The following is an 11,149-nucleotide window of genomic DNA, read 5'->3' as shown; positions in this document are numbered from 1 at the left end:
CAAATATGAGTCTTTTGAAGCTACATGATTGGGAAGGGCAGTTCCACTGCAGTGACCATATCAGCAGAGATGCTGGAACTCACTGCCTTCTGCTCTGCTTGGAACTATATTTAGTCATGAGTGTGATAGTCTTTGATCTGGAATTTCCTATTTTCCTGCCAATTTTCACAACATGTTTTGAAGTCTGACTAGTTTTCTGGTTCTCAGAAGAAATTAAAGAACAGGAAAAGAGATAACAACCTCACCAAGGGAAAAAAAGTGAAACTGCATGATCATTTTTCAAACTTAAGAGCAATTAGGATATTCATGCATCATGGTGAATAAAATGAAAGTTTCGGTAAAAAAAAGTATTTAAAAAGCAAGAAAAGTGAGTCTTTATAAGAAGATTTCACTGGATCACTTGCATACTGTAAATACACAGTGCATATGAATCTGATGAGACAGTGAACAGATTTAAAAATGCTCTAGGACTTAATAAATTAAATAGAATTTTAAAATTCATTTTAACTGATTTTAGACATATGAGTGCATTTTTTATATAACTAAGTTAAGATACCATCTTTCATAGAATTTCTGAATTGTGGTTTTATTTGGTCTAGAGATAGAAACTTTAAAGAGAGATCACGGGTCAAGGAGAAAAATGAAATAGGAGCTATAGAGCATTAGTCATAAGAAGGATCAGCCATCTCTCTTTCTTTAATTTTTGTCTGTCTTTATGCACTATATATCTCACTCTTCCCTGCTGCCCAGATTGAGGAGCTGGAAGGTCCCATTTACTGTTAATGTGTTCCTGTGATGCACGGGCCAGTGCTGCTGACCAAAGGATTTATCTACTAGCAGTGATCAGAAGCCTGACACACAGAAAATAAACAATAGCTTTTACTTGAAAAATTGATTTTTTTTTTAGTCCCTGAAACAACCCGGGGCCGATTCTGTCTGTATTTACTCTATAAAGATCTGGAGACCCTAATTCCTTAGATATTATCTCCTGATTATAGCTTCATTGTCTCTCAGTAGATAACATTTTAACAGTCTCAGGTATTGGATTTCACAAGGCTTTTTACTCATAAAATTACCTGTTCTGGAATTACTGGGTTGTAATCCTTCTGCACAGTTTAAAAGTGAACTCTTTGGCATCACATTGCACTGTTTTAATAAGTTTAGTTGTTCCAGATTTTGCTAATTAAGGGACCCCTGCCCACATGTTCATTAGTTTCTATTTAGTAAAGCACCTTCAGGACATCTTAAAAGCTGGTCACAAAACTGATTGCATAAAATGGCATAGACATGGTGTAGAAATAATTTGAATATGTTTACATGTATCATGCTTCTGTGAGGGATGTTTCAACTGTGTTAGATTCTGTTTTGGTTGGTGGCTTTTTTCACTTGGAAGTTTCTAGGATGACAGATGGGGAGAGTTGTTCATGTAATACAGTCTAACCTGATCTTCTCTACTGCTCTTTAGTGATGATGGTCTTCTGGAAAATCATGTCTAAAAGAAATGAGTCTGCTGTACTTTTTAAATGCAACCAGGGTGTTTCACAAAGTGTTCTAATGTTTAAGCTTTCTATTATTATTAGTCATTATTTATTATTCACTAATCATCACCAATAATTTTCATTCTGTTTAGCACAATCGACTAGGAGTCTCCACTCAGAAATTCTCCAATTTGTGAGCTCTGTACAAACACAAAATGCAAACACAGAACAAGTCCCAGAGAGTTCACAGCTAGAGACAGAAATGAGGTTAACCAGGAGGATGTATAAGCAGGTTCCATTAGAGGGATTTCCTGTAATGGTAACTTTAACACAACTAATTCAAGACTGCAAGAAAATTCATACACTTTCTTTCTCTCTCTCTCCTGTTATTGGCTTGGCTTTTGCTGGCAATCTTTTTTTTTATTTTTCTGGTTTTTAGTCCATTGTCCTTTGGTACATACCCTCAGCAGTTTTTATTTTAAATAAATCCCAATATGCAGAATATTTCTGCATAAATCTTTCATGTCTTCTGCAAAATTACTTGATTTTTCTAAGGCAGAGCTTACATGAGTCATACAAACAGAAAAGTGCATATATTCAGTGAGTTTTGTGGTGAAGGCTCTCCAGTTTGAATTGTAGTCCAATTAGTATGAGCACAAGAAAACCTGTGACATCTAGAATAGTTTCTCTTTCCTAGTGTAACTTATTAAAAATCCTAATCAAAATGGCACTAACATGTGAACAGCACTCTAAGTGAAAATCCTTAATCTCTATTCTTTATTAATTGACTTAGATGCTTGCTGATTCTGTGGAATTAAAGGGAAAGGAATATGGTTAATTTACATTAGGTAAAGTAATAAGGTCTTGGTGATTGCAATTCAACTCAGTATTTTAAAAAAAAGCCAGCTTATCAATTTCATTAGTAACATTCACCCATGCCCAGTAGATAATGAATTTACCAACCAATAAAACTCTTTTTGTAAATGCTCTTTCATCCTCTCCCCCTTCTTAGCTCTTTCTTGCATTAGCTCAATTTCCTTGCTGGCATTTCTGCCCTTATTTTCATAGCCATTGACAGCATTGAAAATGTGCTACTTGAGGATCCTACTATTTAGGTTCATTTACACAATCATTATCAACCAAATGTCTTTCTCCCTCTTGTTTTTGGGTTTGTTTTTTTTCCTTCTCTAAACTGCTCCTTCTATTTGGTTCCTGGTCTCCATTCAGTAGCCTGGGTTGAAAAATGGAAAAAGATCCCAGCTAATGTTATTGTAAATTGGTACTTAACCCACTGAAGTGTGCACACACTGCCACTGCATCTACAATACCCTCCCCATGATGGCTCAAGGAACTCCATATCCCTCACTGTTTTCAGAGCCAAGCAGACTCATCACTGTGTTAGCCAGCAAAAGTCTTTCAGAAAACAATGAAAACTGCATTGGGATAATATTGTCTCTGATACTCACCTGCCCAGCAGACAAACTCAAGTCCCACAGCTGCTCATTGGGATGCACACACAGCTCCAGGGGTTCCCTTCCCTCAGCTCACATCTTCTGTAGCACTGCCCTGTGTCAGCCCTGCCTGCATGAACAGATTATGGGTAACCAATGTCACCAGCACAGAGCTGGGATTTCAGTTCTTCCCTGCTCTGCAGTTGTGCCATTAGATCCCATCTGGTCTCAGCTTTCCAGTATAAAGAATTTCTGGAAACAGCACAATGTTATATGAGTGGGGAATTCACTGCTTTTGATACTTGCTGGGTTACTGTAGGTGATTTAGAGGACTCTCTGTGTGTTATTAGGAAGCAGCACTGCTGCTGGTCTCCACACCCAGAAAAAGAAAAAGCATATTCTATCCCTTTCACACATTCACCTTCAGTTCACAGAACTGAAAATAGAATGGACTAATCAGCAAGGAAGAGTTTGCTAAGAGAAGCAGTTAACCCAGAAAAGTATGTCTGTGTATGCACTATCTTCTGTGCAGTAAAGCCAGGAATTATAAAAATAAGCAAAATAATGTTCATAATAGTTTTTTCAAAAAAATATTCTTCTATTGCCAGTTTCTTCTTTACAGACTTTACACAGGGGAAGGGGAAGAAGGGAAGGGAAAGGAAAGGAAAGGAAAGGAAAGGAAAGGAAAGGAAAGGAAAGGAAAGGAAAGGAAAGGAAAGGAAAGGAAAGGAAAGGAAAGGAAAGGAAAGGAAAGGAAAGGAAAGGAAAGGAAAGGAAAGGAAAGGAAAGGAAAGGAAAGGAAAGGAAAGGAAAGGAAAGGAAAGGAAAGGAAAGGAAAGGAAAGGAAAGGAAAGGAAAGGAAAGGAAAGGAAAGGAAAGGAAAGAAAGGAGAGAGAGAGAGAGAGGAAGAGAGAGAGGGAGAGAGAGAGAGTGAGAGAGAAGAAAGAAAGAAAGAAAGAAAGAAAGAAAGAAAGAAAGAAAGAAAGAAAGAAAGAAAGAAAGAAAGAAAGAAAGAAAGAAAGAAAGAAAGAAAGAAAGAAAGAAAGAAAGAAAGAAAGAAAGAAAGAAAGAAAGAAAGAAAGAAAGAAAGAAAGAAAAGAAAGAAAGAAAGAAAGAAGAAAGGATACTAAAAATAATCAATATTGCAATATATTTGATCAGTCAGACAAACAACCAGTGTCATCTTTTGGCAGATTACAAAACTTTCTTTTTTCCACAGTATTAGAGAGAAATTAAGGCCACTTCCATAGCCTCCAGCCTGAAGCACACAAGTCAGTTTACCTGTAGTCACTGTTGTCATGATTTCTTTCAGTTCATTGATGTAAACATGAATAAGAACCATGATATTCATAAAAGCTATTATTAAAATTAGTTGCATTGAGTGTGCTTAGTGAAATATGTTAGGCATCATACTGTTAAGAAACATGGGGTATAATCCAATCTTTCTAAAGACTGTCAGCACAGCCAAACAAATTCTCTGAGAAACTCAAAGAGATTCAGTACACTTCAGTTAGAAATGCTTGTCTTGCCCCTGAACTGCGTTGAACTTGTTTTGGAACTTTTTTCACCCTTTTCTATTCAATAATTTGCTTCTTTCATCCTTCCACAATATTACCCCGTTCCTGTGAAAAAGTGTAGGACAAACAACTAAGGCACCTTTAAAATTTTGCGGGAGCCAAAGTTGAAAGTCATTTGCAGATTTTGCTTTGGGCCTCAGGGACAGAGCTGGTGATTGCCAAAGGCTCTCATAAAATCCAAAATCTACTTTGAGAGCAAGGGAGAGGTTCTACCATGCCAAAAGAAAGGACATAAGTAATTGCAGAGTCCAGCTGTTTTCTCCTTTCATCCTTCCTGTGGGGAGGGAGGGAGGGAGAAAAAGTGAGAATGAATAAATTAAAAAAAAAAAAAAAACATAGCACAGAGGAATCAGCTTCCTTTTTTTTGTTGTTTTTATTCCCCTCCAAAGATGTTATTTTACCAAAACCCTTCTGAACAGGAGACACGTGGAAAGGCGAGTCCAAAGTGCTGTGCCCCTTTCTCTCCCTGTTCCCATTCCTCCAGCAGTATTCCTTCCCCAACTCCAGCCTTGTAAATGCTGCATTTGGCATCAGAAGCAGAATAAGTTCAACTCCCTGGGGCAAGAGGAAAGGCTCAGCAGTACATGCTAACCTTGCCAGCCTCTGTGCTAACGCTAGGAAACACAAGCCCACTTACCTCTCTTCCAAGGAAAAGCAACCAAAGGATATGGGGCAGTCCTTTTTGAAGGTTTGTAAGAGCAGTTTCCTGTTCTAAGGTCCCTTCTGCCCTACACTGCTCTTGGTCCACAAACACCCACATGAATTGACTGAAGGTCACTGAAGGAAGAGACAGGAGGGCACATTTCATGGGAATATTCAGGCTGTGGCTTTGAGGTGGCTTTGGAAGTGAGAGAGTTAATTTTCTTCGCAGTAGCTTTTTGGCTGTTTTGGATTGTGCTGAAAACATTGTTGATATTTACAGGGATGTTTGAGTTGTTGTTGAGCAGTTCTAGCACAGAGTCCAGGCCTTTATTGAGCTGGGGGAAGAAGGAGGAAGGGGGAAGCATTTGGAGTGATAGATTGTGTCTTCCCACACCTAATGGAGCCAGGCTGTCCTGGGGATGGCTGAGCCCTGCCTGCCCATGGGAAGTGGGAATGAATTTCCTGCTTTTCTCTGCTTGCATGTGTGGCTTTCGCCTGCGAGTCTCCCATGGGTTTCCTCACTTTTACACTTCTTATTCTCTCCCCCTTCCAGCCAGGGGAGAGTGAGCAAGTGGCTGTGTGGGGCTGTGTTACAAGCTGCTTTAAACCTTTTTGGTGCCCAACACGGGGCCTGAGGGGTTTGAGATAACAGCAGATTTGATTTGAATGCATTAGGTCAAATTTATAACTCTTCTTGCTGTTTAGCAATTAATTGTGACAGCCTGATCCAAAGCTACCAGGGGTGAAGGAAATGGAAATACCTTTAAATTGTTGTATGTAAATTTGAGTTGAATGTTTTAGGAAGCACTATAGCAAAACACCCTTGTTGCTTGCCAGGCTCTCAGCAAGAGAAGTTCATTGTGATGTTAAACTGTGACACACTTTTATGACAGATTTAATGGGACACAAGGCAAAGAAGTAGGACTCAAAATGTGAAACTACTGACTCTGGATATAGAATTCAGTCTATCCTGCACAAACTCACTGGCTGGAGGTATCTAGATATGCTGTGTAATGGATTTCCCACCCTTCAGCATCAAATACCCTGCCTTGTGTTAAAGAATTCAGTGATTTCTTCTTCCTTTATTTCTTATATTAATGTTTACTAGTTATTTGAGAACGAAATTCAGAAAATCCCTTTTTTCCCTAGTTCCTATGCTTGCAGCTTCTACTGGCAGCTTCAATCTACTGCCTGGGAGCTGGATCTAAGTAGGACATGACAAGGAATGGTTGGAAATGACAGTAGGAATTAAAGGCACAGAATTGCCCAAAATGTCTACTAAAACATCTACTTCAGTGGCAGCAGCATTCAAAAAACTCTGGAATGTGACATACAGTATCACCAAATTTATATTTTAAAATATTAAATCTTACAGCAGTTCCAGCCACATACTCATTGCATACATTCATGTTTCACCTCAGGACTCTACTGGACTCTGCAGACCATGGGATTTTGTAGGGGGATAGAACATGAGTAAATGAAGGTGATATAGAAAGTAATCTTACCCCCTAAAGAGTTGCAGCTGAGCCAATTACAAAGGATTAGGAGCAGGCCTGATGTTAACAGGCCTGTAGCCAATAAGAAGAGTGTTATAAAAGAGTGGGTTGGTGGAACTGGAGTCAGTTGGCTGCTGTGAGGACAAGGAAGAGTCAGTGTTTAGAGGAGTTGCCTACGAGAAACATCAAGGAGGTGTGCAACTCTAGCAATATGGAGCCTTTGCAATATAACGACAGTAGAACTCTTACGCTATAATAAAAACAGGGTTTGAAGAACATTGCCAGGAAGATCCGCTTTAGAGGTGATGTTTGGTACCTCTTCCTGAGCTGTGGGAACATTTGCTACAAAACAGCTTTGTTTTAAAAAGGGGTATAAAACAACTCTTTCGATTAATTGCTTGCTAATTTCACTAGACTATTACACACGCATACACACACTTCCCACCTAAGCAGTGTCATCTTCACGGTGACTAACTCTTTGAGCACCTGTGAGGGTGTAGAAATATTTTACCTATGTCTGGTTTAAAGTGCATTTCTAGCCTGGAATAATTTCCTGTGTCCAAACATGTGATACTGGAGAAGGATTGCTATCCAAAGAGCATTCAGACATACTGTACTTTGGCATTTAGCCAGGCAATGATATAAAGCAGGTACATTGGACTATTACCCAGCACCCAAATTCATTATCTGTCAGGTCTTAGGAGGATTGCATGTTGTGTACCAAAGATTGCTTAAGATTCAAGATATTTGAGATTTTTTCCATCTCTATGAACCATAGGGTAATATTTCCTCTTGATTAAGAGGAAATATTAAGAGGTTTTCGTCTCCAGTATTAAACTAGAATTTTCGTGAGTGTTTCCATAAATCTTTGTTCATTTTTATGTAATACACTTAGCTTGGATAAGAACTAATTCACTTCTGTGTCACAGTAGAGATTATTGAAAAAATGAGAAGGAACACAAATAGCCTAAGTACTCACATCTCTACTGCGTTTTGCTGGAATACATCTATGGAGGCAATCTGAGATACTCTATGAATAAATGGAAGCACACACTACAGACAGGAAATGACAGTGCTGCATGCAGTCATGCTTGGCTTTTGATATGGTGGGCTTTTAGCAACACTAGTTTAACTAGAATAGTGACACTAAATCATCATAAACAGTACTTATACTACTTTTAATCCTACTTAATAATTTACAAAATAAAAAAGAGATTAACAATTGAAATATATATTTATTTGCTGAAGATAGGAAACCATTTAAATGCATATTGGTAGATATCAGATTATAAACTCATTATATATCCCCCTTGACACCAATGCTAGTCTCTGATGGCTGTGATTGAAAGCATGAAAGAGGTGTGTGAGAGGTTGTATGATGAGAAAATTGTCCTTATAAAGGTGATGCCTGGAGCAAAATATTCATTCAAAGCCCCAATCTCAATTACCATCTTCTACAGGACAAAACATCTCTAACACTGCCTGATTCCCTGAAGTCTAAAGTGTCATTCACATTAATGATGGTGTTTGCAATGTGATATATCAATTTGTGTTACCACCCATCTCTCAGCAAGACTTACTGAGCAAGACTTTTCTGGTGAAGAAAGGTCATTGTTTTCCTTCATTTCAGGGTTTGTAATCTCCTGCATTTTATAATGCCAAAATAATTGCTCCCACTAGGATATTGCCCAGCTGTGCTCAATTTATAATTTGTAATATTTTCCTTTCTGTAAGTCAACTAGTGGTACATTTTTATGGCATTCTCCCAAGTGGATAATGATCCAAAGCAATGTATTTATTTAGAGGATTGGACAAACTGGATCAAAATTCAACCACAAAATACAGAAAATTCATTCTGTTTTCCTAGTGTTTTTAAAAACACACTTCTCTTATTTCTGTTAGTCATAATGCTTACAGTCTCTCTGATTTTCTGTCCCATTGTTCATTAACCAGGGAAGAAAAATGCTTCTTTCCAGTATGTGCTAAGAATTTTAAATATGGAAATGTCAAGATGCTGACTCTCATTGTCTCTAGGTCATGGAGACAGAAAGGTGAAGTTGAAGCAGTTTTTCAGTTTAACAAAACATGACTATGGTACACGTCATGAGAAGGGCACAGGAAAGACTGGGGTTTTTTCTGGTCTCAGCTGTTAACTATTTTCTATTTTAATTTACTCACTCCCAGTTTTGACAAATGAATGTGGCTTCACTTGAAGGAGCTTGAGAACCACAGCACAGCTGTTAAATAACAAAGAATTAATAAATTTGACTCTATTCACATTATGGATTGAGGCTAGAGATGTCAGTACAAAAAAAGCTTCACATAAGGGATGTGTGCTGTCACTAAAAATGCAAGTCTTAATTTTAAAAATTAGTAATTCGGAGAGATAAGAGGGTGAGTGCCTGAAGTCTGTGATGGGGTTGGCTTAGGAGGAGACTATCCTGTGGAGGGGTTTCATTTGCCAAGGTGGCACACCACAGCAAACAGACTGTAATGTCATTTCTCTGCCAGTGGGCTTTCATTTACTACAAATGAGTTCACTCTCTGCAGGATAAGACACATACATTTAAATCTTAGAAAGCTTTCTGCTCATGTCATGTCTCTGAATTTCCCACTGGATCTCAAAGCCAGGAAAGAGCATAATGTTTGTAAAGAGATCCAGGCTGGCTTGGCTCTCCAGCTCATATTTACCAGTAATGCAGTCTTTTAGCTTGACTTGGATCCTTCTCCTGCTCTAACATGTTAATTCAAACAGATATAAAAATTACAAACCATAGTCTCACAGGTGGCATTAGGAGTCATTATGTTTCCTGCCAGATCAATACCCCAGGGATGAGGGGCTCTCCAGCTCTAGCAGTACTCAAAGGCACTTTTAAGAGAGCACATCAAAAGGTACACTATTGTAAAACTAGACCAGGCTCCACTGGGAAAAAACCAACAACTTTATATTTGAAATAGACAAATAATATGATCAATGACCAGATTCTCTCATGAGATGAAAGATGCAGTTTAACTTATTTTTCAAAATCACATGAAAGCCAAAACACTACTGCCTCATAAATGTCAGAAAGTGTTAGGAAAGGTGATAATTGTTTCAGATTTTTTTTTTTAATAAAAGCTAGGATTCTTCTAATAGCATGTATGGATCATTTAAAGAAAAATCAGATTTCAAAAGTCTAGAAATATTGTGCAGACCTATCCAATGAATATTCAGTGACTACAGTAGTAATTGGCATAAAGCAGCTAACACAGCCTTGCCATGTCTCTACAAGTCCCCCCTTTTCTATCTAGTTAACCCCAGCTGGTATTTGGTAATATTTGGTTAAACCGAAACCACAGCTGGTATTCGGTAGTATTTGGTTAAGCCCACTCAGTGATTGGGAGCAGTAGATGTGGGAGTGATAGCAATAAAAATCCATTTGTGGTCTTACAAGGAAAACAGTTCTTTGATACTTCCGCTGTACAATTATTAAGGTTTCTGTATCCTACATGTACAGAAAATCTGAGGTTTAGACTGATCAAGGAAAATTGTGTCTAAATGAAACAGTTTGTTACAGCTTCTATGAAAGAAGTGAGTTCATTGTCACATATAATAAGTAAGAATAGCCCTCTTCAAAGACTTTTGTGTGTTACTCTCTCCCTTCTCAAGTATATATATTATTTATTAAGAAATTGAGATAGATTTAAAATTGTCAAACCCATGCAGGGATTATAGGGACACTCATAACTCAACAATTATTTTGTAGCTGGGTCTCATTTATCACTTTTAGTTGTACAAGCCTGAGCCCTAACCACCCATGGTAGATAATGCTTCCATGCAGCAAAATTCATTAACATTTCTATCTTTGCTAAATAAATATACCACTTTTTCTTTCTGCAAACCTTTTCTAGCTTTGGATTTATCATCCATCATCTGCATTTACTGAATTTTGACAGATCACAAAAATCCCCCGGAGGGATTCAATCCATTTTATTAGCTTTGCATTTTGTGAAGTTTTCTGTCTAGCAGAATTCAGAGGATGCCTAAGAAATAAAGTGGTTAGGACTACTTATAGTTTGATAGCAGTAATGTAAAGATGGTGAGAGATTAATCTATCTTAATAACACCCTGGTTATGATACACTTCTGGGAGCAGACAGAGCTGCTGAGAGAAGCTGGCAGTGATGGAGGGACCCCACCCTGTTAGTCTGGATGATGAGGTTATTCAGCACGACATCCCTAGGAGGGAGAGCAGGCACTTCCCCTCATTGTCACAGCAGCTGCTGTGACTGGTGGCTTTATTTGCAGCATTCAGGACACTGAGATTGACTAAAGGCATAATATGGAGTGGCAGAATTCCAGCACCAATTACCTCGGTCAGCTGAACTCTCTGACTGTAAGTGGCTCCACAAAGTTCAGTGAGGGAGGGCGTGCAGCTAATGCCCACTCACAGCTGTAGGAAGGAATTTAGTTAATATATTCTCACAGGCACAATGGGAAATTCAAAGTTTTTTAGGAAGTCTTCC

The sequence above is a fragment of the Ammospiza nelsoni genome, chromosome 2 (assembly GCF_027579445.1).
Source record: "Ammospiza nelsoni isolate bAmmNel1 chromosome 2, bAmmNel1.pri, whole genome shotgun sequence".
Classification (NCBI taxonomy): domain Eukaryota; kingdom Metazoa; phylum Chordata; class Aves; order Passeriformes; family Passerellidae; genus Ammospiza; species Ammospiza nelsoni.
This window is presented reverse-complemented; position numbering follows the sequence as displayed.